The sequence below is a fragment of the Hypomesus transpacificus genome, chromosome 23 (assembly GCF_021917145.1).
Source record: "Hypomesus transpacificus isolate Combined female chromosome 23, fHypTra1, whole genome shotgun sequence".
NCBI lineage: Eukaryota > Metazoa > Chordata > Actinopteri > Osmeriformes > Osmeridae > Hypomesus > Hypomesus transpacificus.
Window position 1 is genome coordinate 19,095,452 of NC_061082.1, and position 7,647 is coordinate 19,103,098.

General features: G+C 48.3%; 1 protein-coding gene across 1 annotated transcript in view; it reads right to left on the reverse strand.

Moving 5' to 3' along the window:
* The window catches only part of rapgef4a (Rap guanine nucleotide exchange factor 4a), a 28,131-nt gene extending 21,525 nt beyond the window's left edge, over nt 1-6,606 (reverse strand). The window contains exons 1-3 of the mRNA XM_047046912.1: nt 6,483-6,606; nt 6,254-6,342; nt 4,867-5,013 (exon numbers count right to left, since the gene is read on the reverse strand). The gene's annotated coding sequence lies outside the window, so the exon portion shown is untranslated. The remainder of the gene's footprint in view (nt 1-4,866; nt 5,014-6,253; nt 6,343-6,482) is intronic.
* Nucleotides 6,607-7,647: the final 1,041 nt, after the last annotated feature.

The window sequence follows — 7,647 nt, forward strand, 5'->3', positions numbered from 1 at the left end:
CCCCAGAAGAAGACGTAAATACAAGTCATCTTCACAGACTCCGCCTTCACGCTGAGGTATCTAAAGGATGAGATGACTTGGGTGCTTCTGAAACGATGAGAAGGAGAATCTCGGCAAACAGAAAGCTGAATTCATTCCTTTTACAGGTTGCGAATCCAGCTGCCATGCATTAGTCTTGTGTAGCACACTGTATCGTCAGGACCGATAAGGAAACAAACACAAGTGCTGTTGATCCAATCATCTCCGCGCTGCTTCTCGGTGTACATCCACTGAACTCTGGAAAGGACTAGGGTTTGGCTCTGATCTTTGGACATAGAAAGAGTGAACGCAGGCAGTCTCCGTGTTCGACAGTGTCCTGACCACCCCTCCCTTCCTTTCCACCCCTCCCCTCTGCACCCCTCCCCACCTCCCCCCCCCCCCCCCCCAGCCCTAAGGGCACACTGTGTCTCTGCCACTTCCTGTTAGTCATCTCTCCATGCTGACTCCACAACCACCCCCCAGCCTGGCGATGAAGTGACCACCACACGCCCACTCCTCGTCCCCCTATAGGGCCCCCCGTCCTGGGCTCGCCTCGCCTGCTGTACTGGCACGCAAACATGGCCACTGGGCATGCCTTCATGAGCATGCACTGAGTCCTGTTATTCTCCTACAAGTCCTTATATTAGTTCAATGTTTCAAAATGTGTATTTAAAGTTATATTTTTTGTCAATAAGAATGATAGCTTGCATAAGCTGTTATTATATTATATTATTATAGGTTAACGTAGGCCACTAGGGATTGTCAAGCAGAGCAGGACTGAATATTTCCAATGTATCTGTACGTGTTACACATGGCAATACACTTGTGTTTCACAGTGATATTAACATACACTGGCATAAGATAAGCTGAGCTGTAGTTCTAACATCAGTTTGAAAACTCAGAAAGAAATATGCATGTGTGTGAGAGAGAGAGAGAGAGAGAGAGAGAGAGAGAGAGAGGAGAGAGAGAGAGAGAGAGAGAGAGAGAGAGAGAGAGAGAGAGAGAGAGAGAGAGAGAGAGAGAGAGAGAGACAGAGACAGAGAGAGAGAGAGAGAGAGACAGAGACAGAGACAGAGACAGTGACAGAGACATAATTTAGGCGACTAGGCATGAATCACAAACTGTTTCAAGGCCCAAACGGAAGCCGGGAACAAAATAAAGAATGAACTGATGAGCAAGTCATTTGGGTGTGTGTGTCCAGCAAGCCCAGCCCACGCCTGCTCTGCTAAACAAACCAACACACACAATAGCTCCCTCACCTAACCACCACGCCGCACATGTGCAGAGGGCTGGGAAGGCTTGACAGAGCAGGCTGCTGTTGTTTATGTTGAACCTCAGTCAAGAACATATTCATGTTTCAGTGACAGTGCGATCACAACATGATCACAAAACAATTGGAGCCCTCCTCATGTCAGCACCGACTGATGAAATGCTTTGTGGTAAAGGCTCTGTCTGCTGTTTACCCCACTGGAGAATAAGAGCCATCCATCAACATCTTCAAATGAGCTCTTTGGAACCAAAACAAAATACACAACGACACAAGCACCAAAGCACATCATCTATTCTGGAGATTTAGTTCACGATGCTATGAAGTCCAATCGGTAAAACGGGATGCGAGGTGAATTCTGACTGAGTAACATGTCGGCCGTGAAGACAGAATAATGCCCTGGTGATTTCAGGCTCTGCTGGGTTCAGTCTGACTGCTCTCTGTGAAAGTGACTGGCTGGCCGCCGGGCCCTCGGCAAGGGGAGGGGCCCTCGGCAGGGGGAGGGGCCCTCGGCAGGGGGAGGGGCCCTCGGCAGGGGGAGGGGCCCTCGGCAAGGGGAGGGGCCCTCGGCAGACAGATCTGTGTTCGAGAGAGCAGGAGGAGGGAGAGGAGGAGGAGGGAGTCTGTGTCTGTTCCACGCCAGACCCTGGAGCAGAGTAGAGGCATGCCCCCCCTTCTCAGGGGACTTACCTGCTCACCTCCTCCTCCATGTCACCTCCTCCTCCATGTCACCTCCTCCTCCATGTCACCTCCTCCATGTCACCACCTCCTCCTTCATGTCATCTCCTCCTCCATGTCACCTCCTCCTCCATGTCACCTCCTCCTTCATGTCGTCACCTCCCTTTTGTCACCTCCTCCATGTCACCTCCTCCATGTCACCTCCATGTCACCTCCTCCATGTCACCTCCTCCATGTCACCTCCATGTCACCTCCTCCATGTCACCTCCTCCTCCATGTCACCTCCTCCTCCATGTCACCTCCTCCTCCATTTAACCTCCTCCTTCATGTCACCTCACTTTTGTCACCTCACTTTTGTCACCTCCTCCCCCATGTTAGTTCCTACCCCTTGTCACCTCCTCTCTTCTACCTGTCAACTTTGCAAGAAATAGCGTATTTTTTAAGAAGTCATAATCTTTGTTTGTTTGTTCCCAAGAAGATTACTGTAGAAGAGAGAGGGAATAGGGGAAGTTTACAATTCAATTGTCTTTTCATTGGAATGAATTGGATAAAACACATGGAGCAAGTCGTGGGTAGAACTATATTTGTCAACAAGTAATCTAATAAAGATCTGAGTGAGAAATACTGAACTTTCCTCGTCTTCTGAGTAAGCACACGTAGAGGGCTCTGTGACAGCTGTACCCAGCCTCATCCTGTAACAGGATACCACAACAACATGCTCCAATCGCTCTGCATTGCGGCAGGGCTGACAGAAATGAATAGCCATCTCTGGGTGGCTAACTATCCACGCTTCACAGGTAAGAAGTGCTGGACATTGCTATAAAAATATGATGGATGTTTTGAGAACTCTCAAGAGGGAACTCAGTGAGTTACATTATGTGCTCCATGTATTTCAAGAAGTTCATGGCATAAGGTCCATTTCTAGGTCACAAATGAGACGTGCTGTGCGTAATGCCTGTCAACAAACGGTTTCTGTGAATTCCCTCTTGATAGTTCGTTGGTCACAACGAGTGTGGCAATGTCAGCGCCCCCTGAAAACACAACCATGGTGGAGCGATGTTGAGGATGAACCAAATGGATGTCATGGGAGAGATTGCTCTCAGACGTAAACTCTATCGACAGCAATTACAGTGGGTGTTCAGCAGAGAGCTGTTGTGTCCAATACCCTGACCGCATTACTGATGAAGATGGAAACAGATTGGAGAGAATCTTGTTGGTTGGAAGATGGAAACGATTGTCATCTCAAATTAAACATACTCCGGAAAAGACGTACAAACGTGTCTTCTTATTTTCAAAACATAGAGTATTTGAAGTCAGAATATCAAAAGTTTAATTTTTTTGTTTTAACCAAATTTGAGAAAATAAAATATACTCTGCTGTCACAGTAATCAGGTTGCAATGACAACGTACTCCAGATCACCGCAAATCCTTTATCAAAGAAACCAGGAAAGCCTGTCCTGTGACTCCACACAGAAAAGATCCAAACAGGAGACGATTCCCAATGAAGCTAAAAGTCCCTCCATTGCGGGTCACTCATTACATAACCTCTATTCTGGCACCATGGAACTAAGTGCAACCTTGGGCAGAAAAGGTACTTTGAAGGAACTACAAACTCCTGCTTCATCAGCGACGCCGTGAGCCAGCCAGTCCATCCACCCTCTAATAGGACCATCACCTCAGCCAGACCTTCAACAAAGTGAGTGTGTCCCCTGGGTAGGATATCCTCAGCCCAACTCTTCATCCAGACAGAGCTCAGGTTATCAGGTTATCCTCAGCTCAACCACCTCCAGACAGGGCTCAGGTTATCCTCAACCCAACCACCTCCAGACAGGGCTCAGGTTAACCTCAACCCAACCACCTCCAGACGGCTCAGGTTATTAGGTTATCCTCAGCCCAACTACACATCCAGAGAGCTTGGGTCATCAGGTTATCCTCAGCTCAACCACCTCCAGAAAGAGCTCAGGTTATCCGCAACCTAACCACCTTGAGACCAGGCTCAGGTTATCAGGTTATCCTCAGCCCAACTACACATCCACAGAGAGCTTGGGTTATCAGGTTATCCTCAGCTCAACTCCTTGATTGTTTCCTTTCCTCCTCTCCTCTCCTCCCTTTATCCCTCCTCTCCTCTCTCCCTTTATCCCTCCTCTCTCCTCACTCCCTTTATCCCTCCTCTCCTCTTCCTCTCTCCTGTCCCTTCCTCTCTCCTCCCCTTGGTCTCTTGTTGCCCAGGGTGGAGATGTACATGACTCTAACATGGTACAAAATATATTCTTCTATACAATAGAACAATACATATAATCAGGTCTATCTGTATTATGTATATTAGCATTATAGATCTGAATATACTCAAATATTCAGATGGCTAAGGTCATCTTTGACTTAAGCTGATTGTGTGAAACACAACACCCCCCTCTACTGGTGACAGGGAAGACATGATCATTTAGCTTACGGAAACACTTATGTAAAAAAAACTGTTTCATAGCAAAAACACTATTATAGTTTTTTTTTTAAATGCTTAGAGCTCAATCACAGAAGACCCATATCTGGTTGTTGACATGAACCTGCTATGGCCTATACTTTATCTATAAAAAACACTTCAAGTACAATCCTCATGTGATGTTCCAAACCACTGATTTAGACACACTTCTAAAAGAACTTAACCGAAAACCAACCAACCAACAGACCAATCCACCCCGGATGGCAGTTAACAAAGAGAAAAGGTCAACGCAGCACTTGGCAAACACTACTGTGCTCATTTTCAAGTATGTTCATGGGTGCAGGGATACAGGTGCCTCCAGTCCCACACTGCACACCTCGGTCTGACGTGACTCATGAGCTGTGCGCGTTAAAAGCCTTCACGCCGCTAACGGGAACAGCGAGAGAGGAACCCGAGAGGCGCTCACCTCCCACAGTGACCTGAAGTCCCTCTGGTCGATACGTAGGAGCTCGCTGACCTCCCTGGTGACGATGGTGGCGTGGCGAGGGGTGTTGTCCAGGATGGACTCCCCGAACGCCGTCCCGATCCCCAGGGTGCAGATAGTGACGGCGTCCTGCAGGAGGCGCACACACACACACAGTTACACACACACACACAGACACACACACACACACAGTCACACAGACACACACACACACACACAGACACACACACGTCTCAGCCAGGATGGTTCCTCTCTGTTTATAAGATGAGGTGGTGACGAGGGGGGGGGGGGGGGGGGGGGGAGGGGTGTGTGGGCGGTGCGCTCTGCTAATCAAATGTGTTTATTCTCTTAAAAATGTGCCACAGCAAGAGGCGCTTCGTAAGTGCTGCGTCACGCACTGATCGTCTCAAAAGGTGGGTTGTAATCTGAGGGCTCTGTGCACTCGTGTTAGAGAGAGAGTCTCGGCAAATCACTCCAATCAGAGCGAAGACAGGAACGCAGGCTGGAGGGGCGCGGCCCCGCGCTACAGTTAATGGTGGGGACAGTTTATGGGAGTTCACCGCCCTCAATGTCACCAAGGTTACCCATCTCAGGAACGATTCCCCCTGGAGTCGAGTGCCCTTCACAGTCTCCCCTCCACACGGCACAACCTTTACCGTGGAGGTTCTGTTTGATTTATTATTTTTTTACATGAAGATCGTTTTTTTGGCACATTGTTTCTTTTGTGACAGTTAAGCAGAGACAGGAAGAGCAGGGGGAGGATGACATGCTGGAGTCGAACCCGGGGCCCTGCAGTGGGGCCTGAACCCGTGTACCTCACACTGTACCAGATGGAGTCGAACCCGGGGCCCTGCAGTGGGGCCTGAACCCGTGTACCTCACACTGTACCAGATGGAGTCAAACCCGGGGCCCTGCAGTGGGGCCTGAACCCGTGTACCTCACACTGTACCAGATGAACCCCATAGGCTCTCTTTAAACAAACTCTATTATAAATTATATAATATATTATTATATATAATAATAAATATTCATACATAATAAATATTCATACACATAAATCAGGAAAAAGAAATATCGCTTTTTGTTGATGTAAGGACTGAATCTGAAAGATGGATGCAATGTAATAAGTGAGTCATATATTTTGTGTCAACCAAGCAGCACAGTGTGGACCATGTGATTTACATGCCACAGAAAAGGAAGCACACAAGAGGGGGGGGGGGGGGTCCATTTCAATCTGCTATTTCAATCTGCAATATCATTCATTTTCAATGAAACCGACTTGATAGAATAGATCGTTTCCTGGCTACAGTGATGTCATCCTGCAGGCGTTCCAGCTCACCTGGTGATTGGCTGTCTCAGACAAGCTCACCTGGTGATTGGCTGTCTCAGACACTTTGACATCCAGAGAGCCAGAGAGCACAGCATACCAGCTTGTCCCAATGTCTCCTTGACGATACACTGGAAAACAAAATACCTATATATACACCTTATATATGTACAAAGCATGCTATATTTCACCATAACATCACTAGCCGGGGATGCACTGATTTAGAAACTAATTTCTGATAACCATGACCAATATTGAACCTGGGACATACAGGTGATGCCCTTCTCCAGACAGTCATAGAATCCACACAGGCAGATCTGTTGTAGGAGGCTGGGCTGGAACCGCTCAAAGGCCTTCACCTTCTTCAGTCGAGCCAGGATGATGTCCACGTCTTCACCAGAGCGCTCAGCAGGCCTGGAGGGAGAAACGGGAACCAGGTCATTCCGGTTTGATTCCCACTGCAAGATCCCTTTCAAACGGAACACTCAGTGGCGCTTGGTATTAAAACATGCCATTGTTAGACACATCCTTGTTTTAGAAAAAGGACAATTCTGAAAGTATTGGTGCTTTCAGTCTGTCTCTAGAATATGAGCTGAGAGTTTGAGAGGAGCCTCAACATCTGGTCCCTGCACACATTCAGCCCCAAGGTCGGACGACTAGCCCTGTTTAGAGAACAAGAACATGGACAGGGCTATGCTGCCCTGTTTAAAAAAAGCTCCAAATTTAATCGGATGAAATGGGCGGAATAAGTCATGTTTTCTAAAGTTCACAACGCACAAGCTGCAAATAGCATCAGTTGGCCACGGGAGTTACGTATTGTCTTACAAAACAGTACAGAAGCTTGTTGTCTACTCACTCTGGCGAACCGTGCTTTATGAATATTTGAGAGATAACCTGCTGTCTAGGCAGCCTATAGGACATGCTGTGTTTAAATCATGAGCAGTCTCAAATATCATACACGTTTAGACAGAAGGCCGGATGTCGATTTCGAACCTAAAGTCATGCAAAATCAGTACAGCCACAGAAAATGTCTAACTTGGGAATGATGAGCTGAGTCACCATGTGTTTCTCCAGCCGACACCAGAGCTACGATATTTGAGCTCTGCAGACAGCCACCCGCGGCAGGGACAAAGGGACATTTACTGTGTAAACACATCTGGCCGACTGCGTCATGGCAGAGTGGGGCTGGTGTTTGTGTACTTTGAACCTGCCCTCTCATCTCCTCCCCCCTCCGCTCCCTCTCCTCCTCGCCTCTCTGTGATCCTGTCGTCCCCCATGGAGGACGAGGGGCTGAAGGACAGGGGCCGCAGCGCTGCCTGGCCGTTGCTGCTCCTTCCCCTCTCCTCACCTCACTTCTCTTCTTCTGCCCTCTCCTCTCTTCACTTTTACCCTCCTCTCCTCTCCTTTCCTGTCCTCTCCTCTCCTCCCCTCCCCTG